The sequence below is a fragment of the Peromyscus maniculatus genome, chromosome 16 (genome assembly GCF_049852395.1).
Source record: "Peromyscus maniculatus bairdii isolate BWxNUB_F1_BW_parent chromosome 16, HU_Pman_BW_mat_3.1, whole genome shotgun sequence".
NCBI lineage: Eukaryota > Metazoa > Chordata > Mammalia > Rodentia > Cricetidae > Peromyscus > Peromyscus maniculatus.
The window spans coordinates 34,433,884-34,450,109 of record NC_134867.1 but is presented as its reverse complement, the minus strand read 5'-3'; the positions used below and the strand labels follow the sequence as shown (position 1 = coordinate 34,450,109).

Sequence of the window (16,226 nt, the reverse complement as noted above, 5' to 3'; positions counted from 1 at the left end):
CAAACTGTGTGTTTTATATTGCCCTGTTGGAAGCTGAGATGCACACTGGTATTCTGAATTTCCAGCGTAAAATTCAGATCAGAACCTCTGCTATTTTCCAATGTGTAGTGAGCTAAGATTAGCAGCTATTGACAAACACGGCTGAAGTGTTCTTCAAAACTCATGTCTACCTGGAATCTCAGAATATGGCTTTCTTTAGACACAGTGTCTTTGCGGATACAATTAATTAAGATGATGCATTGAGATGGGTCCCAAGTCTGATAACTATTGTCCTGAGAAGGGGAGAGAACACACAGACGTCGTGAACAGGGAAGAAGAGACATTGAGCCTTGACCCTTTGTTCCAGTTCATTTGCTCAGAGTTCCTGGGTCTATTTACTAAAATGCCACCTCTGTGTCCCAGCCATGCGCCCTGCCCCTGTGGCTGATCGCTGGACACCTCCTTTGAGCATCAGCAAGTATATTCAACTGCTCAGCGACCGTGATTGCTTTTTATGTGATTTTCCTGGCCCTCAGAGGTCATGCAATGGTCATTTATAGCCAACTGAAGTTACTGTACAACAAGGCTCAAGACTCACAGGGGGCTTCCTTGAGACAAAATGTCTTTACCTAGGTAAAAGATCCCTGCATTGGGGAGAGCCTGACCTCTAACTTCCTACTCTAAAATCCTTTGGAGGACTAGTGTATGTTCTATATTTAAGAAGTGGGTCCCTGGGCTTGCGATCATTTGTTTGACCAGATAAGGGATTGATGCCTTTTTTTTTTTTTTTTTTTTGTGACTCACAAGAATAGATGGTTTCACAGATAGCCCAGAGTGCCCATGTTTGGTTCCTGACTTCCCTGCAGCACACTATTTACCACTCTCTGTCTCCTGTTTCTGTTCTCCTCATAGAGTAGTTGTAACTCCTAAATGACTTAAACATCTAATCAATATAGAACACTGCCTGGCTCTTTGTAAACACTAGACACCCATGCTTTCTTACTGTTAATCCTGTGTGGTACAGCTCAAATAGAGATGCTGCTTGGACACCAGTTGCTAAGGAATAGGTAGAGTTTTAAGGAAGCCAGTGTATTCAGATTTCTTGTCATTTGTGCCTGTCATTTTCCTAGAGCTACGTTGGAGGCGGTTGTGGCGATGTTCTGCTGGGTGGAAGAGGAGACAGCCATTCAAAACTGTTCAGAAAGTCCTGCTAACTGAACCTAATCATGTGACAGATGTCTAGTAGTGAATCCCTCAGGATAATAGAGAACGGTCATTGAAAACACAAACAAATTATTAAAACTACTGTTCAAATAAAATAAAGAGGCCTCATGCTTCTACACCTGCTGTGGTGTAGGTCTGCTTTGAGTACATCCACTCAAAGCTCATGTGCTAGAGGCTTCATTCCAGCCTAGTGATGTCTAGAGAGGCTAACACTTTAGGATGTATGGTCCAGACAGAAGTCACTGGAGATGCATCCATTGGTGGTATTGATGTAGTTTTTTGGGATTCCCATTCACTCCAGTAGAATAGATTATAAAAATGGGTAGCTAGCATATTCCCTGACTTCTCTGTGCCTTTTCCAGGGTGAATCCACCTACCACAAGGCCCTCAGCAGAGCCAAGCGGATGGAACAAGTGATCTTGGCCTCATCCTTCAAAACTGTGTGCTAAATAACCTTTCTTTAGATTTATATGAAATGCTCAGGGTAAGATATTCTATTACAATAACAGAAAATAAAGTGATACAACACTTCACAAAATGTGAGTATGAAGAAGGACAGGAGTGTAATTTAGCAGTAGAGCATTTTCTTAGCATATGTGAGACTTAGGTTTCAATTATTAGTGCACACATGTGTATATGTGTGCACACATCCCCCCCCAGTGCACAAACACACACACATACACACCCCTACCTGGCTGTCCATCTGTTCACCTACCCATCCATCTGTCTGAAGAAGCTTCTATGGAAAGATAATTTCTTTTAATGTGATACAAGAAAAGTTTTGAAGTATAAAGCATAGCAAAACATGGCTTCTAGTTTCTGTGGAAGGCTACCACACTCTTTCAGCAAATGAGTATTTTCTCATTTATGCATCCAATCATTCATCTAATTAAAAAGTCTGAGTCCCAACTCTGTGTACAATATGGTGTTTAGTCTCTGTAATTCACACATGACTGATGGCTTTGTCCTTAGTTTCAAAGATCTCACTCTGAAGCAGAAAAAAAATGGGGCAGTAGAGGTGACCCAGTAACCCCAGCTAACAACACCCTGGCCAAGATGCCTCCTCTCCTAGTACCCAGTGTGGATTTGCCAGGGCAATAGAGTCCACAGTGACCGTATGCATTAGCTGCTTTTCTTGTGGCTGTAAAAACAGCTGACAAGAGCCAGAGTTTATTTCATCTCCCAGTTTCGGGGTACAGTCCACATGGTGGCTGAAGAATGAGGCAAGTTGGCCACACGTTGTCCATAGTCAGGAAGGATGGAGAGATGAATGATAGTGTGTATCTCACTTTCTCCTTTTTATTCAATCTTGGACCTCAGTCCATGGAATGATGGCACCCATTTTTAGGGTGGATACTCATTCCTCAGTTAAACCACTCTGGAAATACAATCATACACACACACATAGGTAGGTTTCTTTCTATGGTGATTCTAAAGTCTGATTGACAAGGAAGATTAGCTATCACACATTGTGTAAATAATTTTTTTATGTAATACGAAACCAAAAGAATATCTGTGTCATGTTTTGAGAGAGTCTTGAGGTCTTGGAGCTTCAAAGGAGCACAAAGCCCATTAAAAAAATTGGGTGATTCTCTCTTGCTTCGGACTACCCTTCCCCAGCTAGTGGCTTTCCATACCTTTATGGTGCTATAGAAATCCCATCTAGACTGGCCCAGCAGCCAGACCGGCAGGACTCATCTCCTCAGTAACATCTGCATCTCTGAAGCAGAGGCAGTGGGAACACAAAGCGGTATTGACAGATCCACATGGGTAACAAAGTCTTTCTATTATAGAGAAGGTGGAACAAGGGAGACAATGAAACCAGCAGTGGATTGAATTGAGCCTTTTGGGGCCCTTTCCATGAAGATACTGTTTGTCTCTGACTTGGATAATTCTATCTTCTAGGGGTATAAAGATGGCGAACCATGTGCCTTTTTATCACACGGCTCCTTTCTACCTCACTGTGGTAGCTGCATCCGTCACTCTTGTGTTGCTCTCACCAAAATGATTGACAGAAACAACAACGTAAGGAGGGAGAGATTTGTCTCAGTCCATCATTTCAGAGGGTCTTGGTCCATCGTATCCAAGAAGCCATGGTAAGAACTACCCAGCTCATGATGGCACGAGCGTGTGGCTGAGCTTTAAGCATCATGGCAGACCAGGAAACAGAGAGCAACCAGAACCAGGGTTAGATTATCATCTCTAAGAATCTGTCCCTAGTGACCTACTTTTACCAGCCAGTTCTTGTGTTCTAAACCTCTTGCAGTCTCCCAAAGCAGCAAATGCCTGGGAAACAAACATTTGAAAATGAGCCCCTGAGGGACACTTTAGATTCAAGTCACAACACTAGCTTTCTTGGGCTTGTGATATAAGATTCTGGGACAAAGTTGAATGGCTGGTGGGTTGGTCAAAATCCTACAGGGAAGCACTTGGAATCTTAAAATTAAGATACTTTTAGAAGGGCCAGCATCTATTTCTCTTTGATTGCTGGTCTGCTGAGATATGACCAAACTGCCACATTCTCCTACTGCCATGAAACTGCCTGCCACCATGTCCTTCTTATCATGATGAACTGGATCCATCCAAATACCGGCTGAGATAAACCCTTCCTGCATTAAGTTGTTTTTTGTAAGAAGCATTTGATGTCATTGAGAAGAAAAGTCACCAACACATAAAGCTGTTAATGTGAGTGTGGTTGATGCTACTGCTGTATGAAACCTAATCATAGGCCTTCAAAATTCACTGGAAGAGAAACATGGAAGGGTTTGGTGCGGAGGGCTGCAGAAACCCTAGAATGTTGTCAGCAGGGCTTGCTGAGTGATTCTGGTTAGAGTGAAAGACCAGAATACTGATAGAAACATGAATAGCAAAGAAAGGCCACGTTTATGATGTTTCAGAAGGAAACAATTCCTTTTAAAAGTTCCAAGTCCATCTTGAAGACTGGAACTTCAAAAGATCATAGAACCAATAAAAAACGATGGATCCTTTCTTGTTTTTATTTATTCTCTGAGGATTTCATACAACATATTTTTATCATATTCTTTCCTCTCCCCATACTTTTCCAGACCTTTCCAACATTCCCTACCCACCCAACTTCATGTTCTTTAAAAAACAAACAAGTAAACAAACACCCAAAACCATGGAGTCCTATTTGTGTTGGCCAGCTATCCCTGAGCCTGCCCTGGGGTGTGGTTGATATACTCAAAGTCACTCCATTGAAGAGAACTGATTTTCCTTCTCCCAGCAACTATAAATTGCTAATAGCTTCTTGACAAAAATGGAATGTGTGAATAATGTATAGTTTGTTGAGAAGAGGGTGTTAACATAGTTAAAATTGTGGACAGAGAAGACAAAGTGTATGAAGACGGTATGGCTGTATAGGAGACTGAAATCAATAAAGTAAAAATTCCATTCTGCCATACAACATTCAGAATGGTAACTTGAGGGACATGGCTCACCAAAGTCTTCAGGGTATTAAATGCACATTCATTTGAAAGCAGAATGCCAGAAAAGAATGCCTGAAACATGGTGTCTCCATGGCACCCTGCTGCATCTTGAAGTGGCATTGCAAGTTCGTGTTTTTCACATGGTCTTGTAGGCATGCAGAAAGTATGAGTTATGAGGCAATGGAGGTTTGCACCAAGGTTCCAAAAAAAGCTCCCCAGGCCAAGCAATGTGTAGCAGAGACAGATACCTGCCTAGAGCTTGTGAGTGGACTGTGGATGGAATTGTGAAGGTGAAGCCTGAGACTCACTGGATCCCAAGGGTACTGAAGATACCAAAAATGTGTGAGTTGTCCTGAGGAAAGCTGCAGGCCACAGGTGGAGCAGTCCAGAGAGAGGCCACAACTGCTTCAGGCAATAGAACTCAGAAAAGCTACGCAAACCTGTTGAAGTCCAGATGATGCCATCATGAGTCCTAAGTTTCAGTATAAATGATTTGGTGTTTGTCCTTTGTAGGTTTTTTTTTTTTTTTTTTTTTTTTTTATCAAATCTTTCCCTGCCCTCCTCCAAATCCTCCATGTTGGATGAGGATATTTACCTTCTGTCACATATTGGAAATATGTAACTTTTTTATTTTGTTGGGGTTTACAGGTAAGAGATTGTTTTGAGTCTCAGAAAAGACTATGGCTTTTGGACAGCTAAACAGTGTTGGAATTGTAAGACTATCGGCATACACTGAATATATTTTGTATTTTAAGGTAGAGGGCCATGAACCTATGGTTATCAGGAGTTAGAATATTATGAATTGATGTAACAAGTTGGGACGTCAAGTTGATATGCAGTGGACTTGCAATGGTTAGTTTTCAATGCCAACTTGATTGAATTTAGAATACCCCAGATACTGAGGTCTTCTCAGTATGCCTTTGAAGAGTTTTTCAGAGAGAATAAGCTAATGGGGAAAGATTCATCCTAAATATCTGAGGTACCATCCAATGGGCTGTGGGCTGGGTACAATAAAAGAGAAAAAAAGAAAAAGCTATTTGAGCACAAACATTCACCTTTGTTTTCTTGTCTGTAGAAATGGAGTGAACTGCTTCATACTCTTGTTGCCACAGCTGCCAGTGACATCTGTCTTCTGCCATGCTGTGTCCCCTAAAACCAAAGTTAAATAAAACAAATCCTCCTGTGCTGGTTGGTTTTTGTCAACTCAAACCTAGACAGAGGGAATCTTATTTGGGAAAATGCCCCCATAAGACTGGTCTGTAGGCAAGTCAATAAGGCTTAATGATTAATGTGGGAGGGCCCAGCACACTGTGGACAGGGCCACCCTTAGGTCCTTAGGTTCTGGATGGTATAAAGAGGCAGGCTGAGCAAACCATGGGGAAAGGCCAGTAAGAAGCATTCTTCCATGGCCTCTGCTTCAGTCACTGCGTGTAGGTTCCTCCCTTTGCTTCCCTCAAAAGTCTGTGACCCAGAATATGTAAGCCTTTAAATAATCCCTTTCCTCCCCAAGTTGCTTTTGGTCATGGCTGTCTGGGAATATTTGTTTAACTAGGCAAAAATGTGTTACATTTGCTTCTGCTGCCTTTGTTAATGATGTAAAGATATGTTGCATTTGTTTATGCTGCATTTGCTTAATTATGTAAAGATGTGTTGCTGTTTCACTTTGCCTGCCTAAGGCACCTGATTGGTCCAATGAAAAGCTGAATAGCCAATAGCTAGGAGGAGAAGAATAGGCGGGGCTTGTGGTCAGAGAGAATAAAAAGGAGGAGAAATCTAGGCTCGGTAGAGAAGAAGGAGGAGAGAACGAGGGAGAGAGGGACAGGCCTGGGGCCAGCTAGACATGGAGACAGAAGGAAAGTAAGACATTTATATAGAAAGAAAGAAAGGAAAGAAGGAAGAAAGGTAAAAAGCCCTGAAGCAAAACATATATAAAGAGAAACAGACTAAAATAAGGACTAAGATAAGGCTGAACATTCATAACTAATAATAAGATTCTGTATCATGATTTGGGAGCTGGTTGGTGGCCCAAAAGAACAAGCTTGTTACACATGGCATTTTATCACAACATTAAAAATTCTAGCTAAGAGACCTCTCTTCCTTAAACAAAAAGGTCATTTGAGGAGAATTTAATAGTAATCATAAAGGTGTGGAAACCATAACAACAGTGCAGGAATCTAGAGCTGTGCCGCGGAGCGTTGTGACTTGTAGGTAAGCCTTCTGAGGTAAGCAGGAGCCTTCCATAAAGCGAACCAGCCACCCTGTTTTTCCAGTTTCCACTAGTGCCGCTTTGCCTGACTGAGGGCAGAGGCCCGAAAGTCTGCGGGTTTACTTCACACAGCGCTGGCTGCATCATAACAGGCAGAGCTGGGAGCCCAAGGAGGAGGAGCGTGAGCGCCGCAGCAGCTGGGTTTGGTCAACTGCAGGTACACAGTATTTTCTGTGGCTACCAGCACCGGGATAAGTTTAAAACCCATAAATCCATGATCCACATGGGCCGATGCCAGCTGTGGTCATGAGCAAGAAAGCACAATTCTTGCAAAGAGGAGTTACCTCAAAATGTCAAGTCTCTTGATTTTCAAAGGGATGAGCTGATCCACGGATATTTCTCAATACTCTGCTCTCTCTCCCTCCACTCCCCCCTCTCTGGTGTGTGTGCATGCGTCATGGACCAGAGGACAATGGGTAACTGCTCTATCAGTTTTCACTCTGTTCCTTTGAGATAGGGACTTTTACTGAACTTAGAGCTAGGCTGGCAGCCAGCAAGCCTCAGAGATCCTCCTGTCCCTGCCTACTATTGCCCTAGGGTTAAAGATCTGTGTGGCAATGCCAGGCTTCCTTCCTTCCTTCCTTCCTTCCTTCCTTCCTTCCTTCCTTCCTTCCTTCCTTCCTTCCTTCCTTCCTTCCTCCCTCCCTCCCTCCCTCCCTCCCTCCCTCCCTCCCTTCCTTTCTTCCTTTCTTTCTTTCATGTGTGTGGTGGAATTTGAACTCAAGTCCTCATGTTTATAATCTGCACTCTTACCCATCCCCCAACCCTCAAAAGTCTCTACTTTGGAGGTGGGTGCTCACTGACCAGCCTGGGCCCTCAGGGCCTGAGCTGCCGGAAGACATCCATGGGCCTGCCTGGCACCTGGCGCCTTGTATCACCAGGCATGTGGGACTCATTATGATAAACAAATAAATGTGGTACAGAAATGGGAAAGAGAATCCGAATGGTTCATGTGTTGTGGAAAGAAGCAGACCTGAAGAAGTGAAGGGGGTGAGAAACAGGCTGATGTGAGAGTCCTGCTTACCACTCAGGGCCATGGTGATGTCTGGCCTGGCTGGTGCCAAGGGCCATGTCTGGTTTGATCCTGGTAGGCTATGGTCCTACCATAGCCAGGGTCTGTGTGGACATCCATGGCTCATGTTGCCACCAAAGGCCACAAGGATGTCTTGTGTCTGGGCTGCCACCTGTGGCCAAGTAGGTGTCCAAGAGCCATGCTGCCACTGGAGCTATACAGATCTGGGTGGCCTGTGCTGCCACCCTGGGCCATGGTGCCATCCAGGCCTGAGCTGCTGCTAAGTGCCCGGCCTGTATCCATGGCCCTGTAGCAGCCAGGGTCTGTGTTAACATCCACATTCCATGTTGCTACCAAAGGACACATGGAAGCCCAGGGTCTGGGCGGCAACCTGTGGTCTTATTGGTGTGTGAGGACCATGATGCCACTGGAACCACACTGGTCTGGATGGCCCATACTGCCACCCGAGGCCATCATATCATCCAGGGCCAGACTGCTGCTGAGGGCCATGTCTGGGTCCACGACCCTACAACAGCCAGGATCTGAGTGGACATCTGTGGCTCCTGCCGTAACTGAGGGCTGTGTGGTTGCCCAGCATGTGATCAGCCACTCGCGAACATATTGGAGCCCAGGGGTCATGCTATAGCAAGAGCATACAGATCTGAATGGCACAGACATACTATTACCCAGTGCCGTGGTGATGTCCCGACCAGGGCTGTATCTAGGGGCCATGTCTGGGTCTGTGGCCCTACTGCAGCCCGGGACTGTGTTGATGTCTATGTCTTCTGTTGCCGTTGAGGGCGGGCCATGCAGATTCCCGGGATCCGGGCTGCTGCCTGCGGCTGTGTTGGTGTTCAAGAGTGATGCTTCTGTTGGGGCAGTGTCTATCTGAGTGGGCTGCGCTGACACCCGGGGAAATGGTGTTGCCCAGGCCTGAGCTGCTGCTGAGGGCCATGTCTGGGTCCATGGTTCCGCCACAGCAGGGGTCTGTGCTGATGTCCGTTGTCTCTGTCACCTCAGAGGGCCGTAGGAACTCTGTGTGATGCTGGCCCTGTGAGAGCTGGCCCTGATCCTCATAGGAGAGCTGCCCTCCCCAACCCCACACTCAGGAGAGATGGCCCCAACTTCTCATCACAGGTGAAGGAGAACCGATGCTAGTGGTATGGGTGTAGGGGAGCTGGCTCTGCCCCTCGCTTGATGGGGCGGGCGGTGGGGCGGGGGTTGGCTTCAGTGCCCCGGACTAACCAGCTCAGCCACCAACCAGGGCCACAACTGGGTCTTGGGTTGGCCCACCCTAACATTTACCGCATCGAGGACCTGCTGGAGCTCGTGAAGGGACTGGTCCTGTGGAATGATATCCACAGGGTCTCCATGACTCGGGGCAGCTGCAGGATATCTGAGAGGAGTTTTGGTGAGGATCCTGTGATAATGAGGTGCCAGAAACCAGAAGCCTTGGACCTGACCAATGGCTCATTGCAATGAACATTTACAAGTGAAGCTGATTGGACAAGAGGGTAAACTGTGTGACACACTGTGGCTCCCAATTCCACCAGGACAAATGAAGAAGTGTTGGAGAAGTCAGGGAGACGGAGAAGTGAAGAGGTTTTTTTTGTTTGTTTTGTTTTGATTTTTTGAATTTTTTTGGGGGGGTGTTGCAGGGGTAAGGGGAGGATAAGGGGGGACTGGGAGGTCAGCAGAATTAGGGTGCATGGTGTGAAATTCCCCAAGAATCAAGAATGAAATGATGTTAAATAAGAAGTCTCTATTTTGATCTAGTTTATCATGTTTCCTCTGCCTCTCCTGAAACCCACCTCGGCCATTCGTTTCACATCTGGCCAACTGCCTACCCTTCCTGGCCCACACTCAGCTTCCTTTCTTCCAATCACAGTCTATGAAGGGAAGACCCTTGCTAGGGATGAAAGAGGGGGACATACGGAGGGAGGGGCATAGAGGTGGCGTGGGATTACGGTGGCGGGGTGGGTAAAGCTTCAACATGTTCAGAGATTTTTGTCTCTTCTCACAATCACAGGAGAAAATTCTGGGGAACTGGGCTAAAGAATTTTCTGAGGTATAAAACTGATGGCTTCCCCTTTATGTTTGAAATAAGATGACAAATAAGACTATTTTCAAAAGAGTCCCTTGAGGTCAATGCCAGTGGGGGCCAACCACATGACTACCCACATGCTTGTCCTTAATATTTGTTCTCAAATGGGACTCATCCCACCCAACAGGGGAGGAATAGGGGTCTGCAATGGCTGTACTGGGTTCAGGCTTCCTCAAGGCAGACTGAGCAAGGCTAGGAACGAAATGTCTGTCAGAATTCTTATCATAAATAGAGATTTCATGAGGATGAACTCTTAGGACAAAGTCAATGGCAGTAGAGCCGGTGATCTTTGAGAACTGCCATGGTAGATTTATTTCTGGATTGATTTCCACAGTTCAAGGACAAGTATTGTTACCTGCATTCACTCCTTACTTCTTTGTGAGTACCTACCTACTAATGCTTACCCAAAGATTTTTTGTTTTGTTTTGTTTTATTTTAAGGTTTTAGAAAATGTGATCCCAGAAAAGAAAAAAATCTGCTCTTTACTCAGAGCCTAGCACATGACAGGGACTGTGATTCATTTTGTAGCTGTGCACACTGGCTCATGACCTGTGCTTAGAAGTGTTCCCCTTTCACAAGTGAAGGGTATCAGACACAGACAGCCAAAATCTGCAGGTCCAGCAAGGATGATTGAGATGGAAAGCCACTTGACCAACCAATATTCTTTTGATCTTGGTTACATACATTTCCAGAATTGCTGCTAAATGTGCAAATCTGATGGTCAATTCAATGATTCTCAACACTGGGTGACTGGGTGACAAACTTTTTTAAAGTCCAAGTCTGTCATTAAGATAGATGTCACTCCTAAGTTCTGTTTAGAACACTTATTCTCACATTCATGTTTACCCTTATGTTTTTTTAGTAAATTTTAGCATACCATAATTCAGTGGGTGAAGAATGGTTTGTGGCCAGGCAAACTTCTAGAACTTTCAAGTACAGCAGTGAGATTTCTGGAATATCAAAGAGAACTGCATTTTTATAGTTCACATAAATATCTGAAATAATAAATGTAAGTATACTATTCATACACAATTATGCACAGCTTGGGTCTCTTTTCAAATTTTATTTCTGAGATTATAATATAATTACATTTCTTTCTACTCTTTTCTCCTTCCAAATACTTCCATACACCCCTCTCTGATCTTCAAATTCATGGCCTCTTATTTAATTCACTGTTATTGAATGCATGTATTGGGTATACATATATGTTACTTAATAAAACATGATCAGTCTGTATAATGTTCCCTGAATGTATGTTTTCAGGCCTGACTGTCTAGCACTGGACAATCACTTGGTGTGCTTTTCCCTTGGGAGGACCAACTCTCAGCTTGGATCTCTGGAAACTGGTAGAGATGGTTGTGACATCATCCTGGCTAAAACACTCAGGACTTATTTGCTTTGGAGCCCTATGGTGATTTGTGAGGTTGCAAGCACTCTAAACTTAACCTGGCCCTTGTTCTAGACCTGTGCACAAAGTATTATGTATGTCTCCAATATAATATATAACTTTATTTATTTTTAAAACTCTAAAATAAAAATTCTGTTGCATTCAATTTGTATAAAATTTACATCTATCTGTGGACTCACATACAGGGAATTCAGATGGACAGAAAGGCTTTCATTGAAAGAATGGGACCTGGACGTATGGTGGTTCGTGCCTTTAATACCAACATTAAGGATGATGAGGCAGGAGGATGGCCATGAATTTGAGGCCAGCCAAGACTACAGAGTCAATTTTGGGCCAGCTTGGGCTACAGTGTGAGACTTTGTCTCAAAAAAGAAAAAAAAAGAATGATAAATGAAAGAGAATTCACAGAGATATAATTGTATATAAACATATTCAGAGACTAGGTTCAATTATTTAAACATAAAGTTGATACTTTATATCATTTTAAATAGTATTATATCTGAAACATACACTAAAACAAAAAGTAGTAGGATGTTCAACACAAAATTCATGTAACAGTTCATTATTGCTATTTGTTACTCAATTGGAAATTTTGATATAGGTTTATATGTATGCATTATATAGGCCAACACATAATTAAAAACAGACTTTTCCAAACACTCAGCATTGAGTTTAATACTCCAGTACAATTTGCCAGTACACTTTTCATTTCCCAGATCCAGGTCAGTTGCGAAATTCTTTCTCTTCTGGACTCACTTGCTCAGCTGTTCTATCTCATATTTTTTTCCCCACTCAGTTTTGTCTTAGCTGAAAATTAACTGTATTTCTATAAAAGAATCATGGCCTCCAAGAGAATATAGACCATTTTTAGAAGCATTAGTATAATGTTGAAGAATATTAATATTATACTATCATTTCTACAAATAAAAATAACTAAGAAGAGCTTAGAAATACTTACCAAAAAAGTTTTAAAACTTTGAAATTTGAAAGGCAGATGCATATAGACTAAGCTTTCCAGGTAATCATTGCAGTATTCAGAGCTGGACACAGGCAAGTGTGCTGGTTGTTTTTGTCTACTTGAGCAAAACCTAGACATGCCTGGGAAGAGGAAATCTGAATTGAGAACCTGTGTCTCCATAAAATTAGCCTATTGGTAAACCTGTAGAGTATTCTCTTGATTAATGATTGATGTGGGAGGGCCCAGCTCATGGTAGGTGGTGCTTCCCTAGACAGTTGGTCCTTGGGTGCTGTGGAATAGTCCTCTTGTACACTGTAAAGATTTGTCACTCAAATTGGTTTAGTAAAATGCTGATTGGCCAGTAGCCAGGCAGGACATATAGGAGGGGAAACCAAAGCAAGGATAATGGTAAGGAGAAGGGTGGAGTCAGGAGTCATCAGCTAGATGCAGAGGGAACAGGAGATGAATATACCATGTTAATAAAGGTACTGCCACATGGCAAAGCATAAATAGAAATATGGGTTAATTTAAATGTAAAAGCTAGCTAGTAACAAGCATGAGCTATCAGCTGAGCAATTATAAGTAATATTAAGCCTCTGTGTGATTATTTGAGAGCGGCTTTGGGGCACAGGCAAACTTCTGTTTAAATTTGGGTGTATACAAAAGACGGCTATGTAAGCCATGGGGAGTAAGCTAATAAACATCACTCCTCCATGGCCTCTGCATCAGCTCCTGGATTCATTTTCAAGATTAGAGCCACATGAAAGATACACAGCACAGGATGGACTAAATTAGCTGAGCCCATGAAGTCATGATGAAGTCAAGTAGGAGAAATTCGGAGATGACTTTAGACCCGGTTCTTACCTGCGAGGAGCTGTGTGTACCCCTACTTCTGCTTCTTTTATGGGAAGATAGGAATATGTGGTCTTCTACTTTCTTACGGGAATATTACCCAAATTGTTATCTACATGAGACAGTCCAAAATGAACATTTTCTGTTCCATGCCAGGTTTAGCCTAGATTCAGTATAGTCTAATCCACAATGCCTTCTATTCTCATCTGTCGGCATATGGTGTTGATCATATGGTATGCAGTAAGACAGACACAAGGTTTCCAAAAGCTGGGAAGTATTTTAGAGGCCTGAGTGCTGCAAAATAAAAAAAGTCACATTAGAGCCCTGTTGCTAGGCAAGTTGCAGCCAGCTGTGTGCAGAGTCTCTGACAGCAGGACGTTCCATTCACCACTCTGCAGTGAATACCAGCGTCTCTTCGGAGGTGTGGAACCTATTATCAAACATACCGGTAGAACAGCTCTCTCTACACATGCTCTGGAGGCGTACCCACAGAAACACGGGGATGTACACATAGGAGGAGTTCCTGTTGCCTTCCCGCCGAGCCGTCCTACTCTCTTCGAAATGACAAGTTGCAGCATGCAGGAGAGTGAGGCAGCTGACAACCTGCCCCGCTGCTTTTCATTCCCGAGGAAGGAGAGCGCAGTACTCAGTCTAGTAATCACTGTCTGATGAAGAATTGTGTTCTTGGAAAACTACGGACAAGTCAACCAAGACTTCTGCTCATAGATGACACCACTGATAAGAAAATTTTTGGTTGTGAGCCTAGCCTTTAACGGCTGAGCCATCTTTCCAGCCGGGCGGTGGTGGCGCACGCCTTTAATCCCAGCACTCGGGAGGCAGAGCCAGGCGGATCTCTGTGAGTTCTAGGCCAGCCTGGGCTACCAAGTGAGCTCCAGGAAAGGCGCAAAGCTACGCAGAGAAACCCTGTCTCGAAAAACAAAACAAAACAAAACAAAACAAAACAAAAACAAAACAAAAACAAAACAAAACAAAAACAAAACAAAATAAAACAAAACAAAAACAAAACAAAAACAAAAACAAAAAAAACAAAACAAAACAAAAAGAAAATTGTTAAAGCAAACATAAGAGTGGTTCATTGGTAGCATTTTATTCATCAAATAATTTCATGTGGAGGGAAAGCCATTTATTGAGTATTGTGTAACTGGTGTGCTGTATTGACTGTTGTGTGTGTGTGTGTGTGTGTGTCATAGGACAAGTTCTGGCTTTGCTCTTAGGTGTGTGATCATAGGCAAATTACTTCACAGTTCTAGGTCTTTCCTCAAGTCTAAACTGAAAAGATTAAGGTCTTAATTCTAGCATCATTATAAGTAACTCTTACATTCCAAGAAATATTAATTCAGAAAGATGATTTCTGTATGTGTGTGTGTTGATGTGAGCAACAGTTATTTTATCTTCTGTAAGAAAAAAAGTAAGTTAAAACGGACATTTATTTTAAAAGAGATTATATTTCCACACCTGCAAAGAAAATTTGAAGTATGGGAGAATATATCTAAAAATCATTTATTTTAGCAAAAGTTTATATTTTTGTATTCACCCATAAAGAGGAGGACTTTGTATGGAATATAAAATTTTAAAGTATATATTTTAACAACTGTGATGAGCACTCACCTTTATTCCTTAAAAAAACAAATACAAAAACAAACCAAAAAAACCCCAAATCCCTACGTGTTTGTGTTCATACACCACCATATACCAAGACAACAAGTGCTGGTGGAGCCGGCCAGCACAAGGATATCACTTAATCCGCTCACTCGTGACTGTGACTTCATTTGCAAGCAAGATCTTTGCAGATGCAAGCAGTGGTGAATGGCTTGTACTAGATCAGTGGTTTTCAACCTTCCTAATGCTCCAGCCCTTTAATACAGTTCATGTGGTGACCTCAACCATACTTCACTGCTACTTTATAACTGTAATTTCGCCACTATTATGAATCATAATGTAAATACCTGATAGGCAGGGTATCTGCTATGGGAACACTGAAGGGTTTGAGACCCACAGGTTGTGAGCCATTATACTCAATGAAGGTGGTGTTCATGTAACAAGAAGAAAATTAGAATACAGAAACCCAGATACACAGACTTTGTGTGATGCTTGGGGGCAGAGACTGGCGTGTTATACTAAGGACTGACAGAAACCACCAGAAGTTGCAAGAAATATCTTCTCCAGAGTCCTTGGAGAAAGCATAGCCCCGCCAACAATTCCATTTCCTCTAGCAATTGCATTGTTTTGAGCCATTCAGTTGATAGTTCTTTGTTTTAGAATACCCAGGAAAGCAAGGTAGGTATCATTGTAGAGGAAATTGAACAATCCTTCCCAAAATGATGCTAGTCTGGATTATATTTCAAATTATGTACAAAAATAAATTTTATGTATATTTCTAACTATGAAAAGCAAGCCAATAAACCTTGTAGACTATAGTATATGGCAAAATCATTTTACATAAGAATGGGAATAGAGTCTTTGAACAGAACATACAAAAATACTAACTATAGAGAAAGTAATTGGTAAACTTTACTCAGATGAATTAAGACCTCCAGCTTCTCAAAACACACTATTGTATGAAGGAGCAAGCTACACAGTAGATAAAAATCTTGGCAACATATACGGCCATCAAAGCACAGTTATCCAGAACACATAAAGTCCTGCAGACATGGCAGTGTTAAATGGATACAGAAGAGAGCTTTGGGGATGTTCATACATTGCTTTAGGGGCTTTAAAATTGCATAAGTAGTGTGGAAGGCAGCTGGGCATGAGTTATGCTTGCAAATATTCATCCTCTGAGACAAGCAGGTCTACTACCAGAAATGAGTGCTTATGTAGCGAGCAAGACACACCTGCAAGAATATTCCTAATGATGCATTTGTTAATGTTTACTAATAGTTGAACAGAAAAGTAAATCATGATATTATTATATACCAAACTCTATAAAACTGTGAAACCCAAAGAAACAACATAT

General features: G+C 42.7%; 1 long non-coding RNA gene across 2 annotated transcripts; it reads left to right on the top strand.

Moving 5' to 3' along the window:
* The first annotated feature begins 5,238 nt into the window (after window positions 1-5,238).
* Window positions 5,239-11,595, top strand: LOC143268878 (uncharacterized). Of its 2 annotated transcripts, XR_013045022.1 has the most exons (3): window positions 5,239-7,072; window positions 10,894-11,040; window positions 11,295-11,595. It is a non-coding gene; the product is annotated as an uncharacterized LOC143268878 (long non-coding RNA). The 2 variants fall into 2 exon arrangements; XR_013045021.1 differs by lacking the exon at window positions 5,239-7,072 and having other exon boundaries at window positions 9,622-11,040.
* Window positions 11,596-16,226: the final 4,631 nt, after the last annotated feature.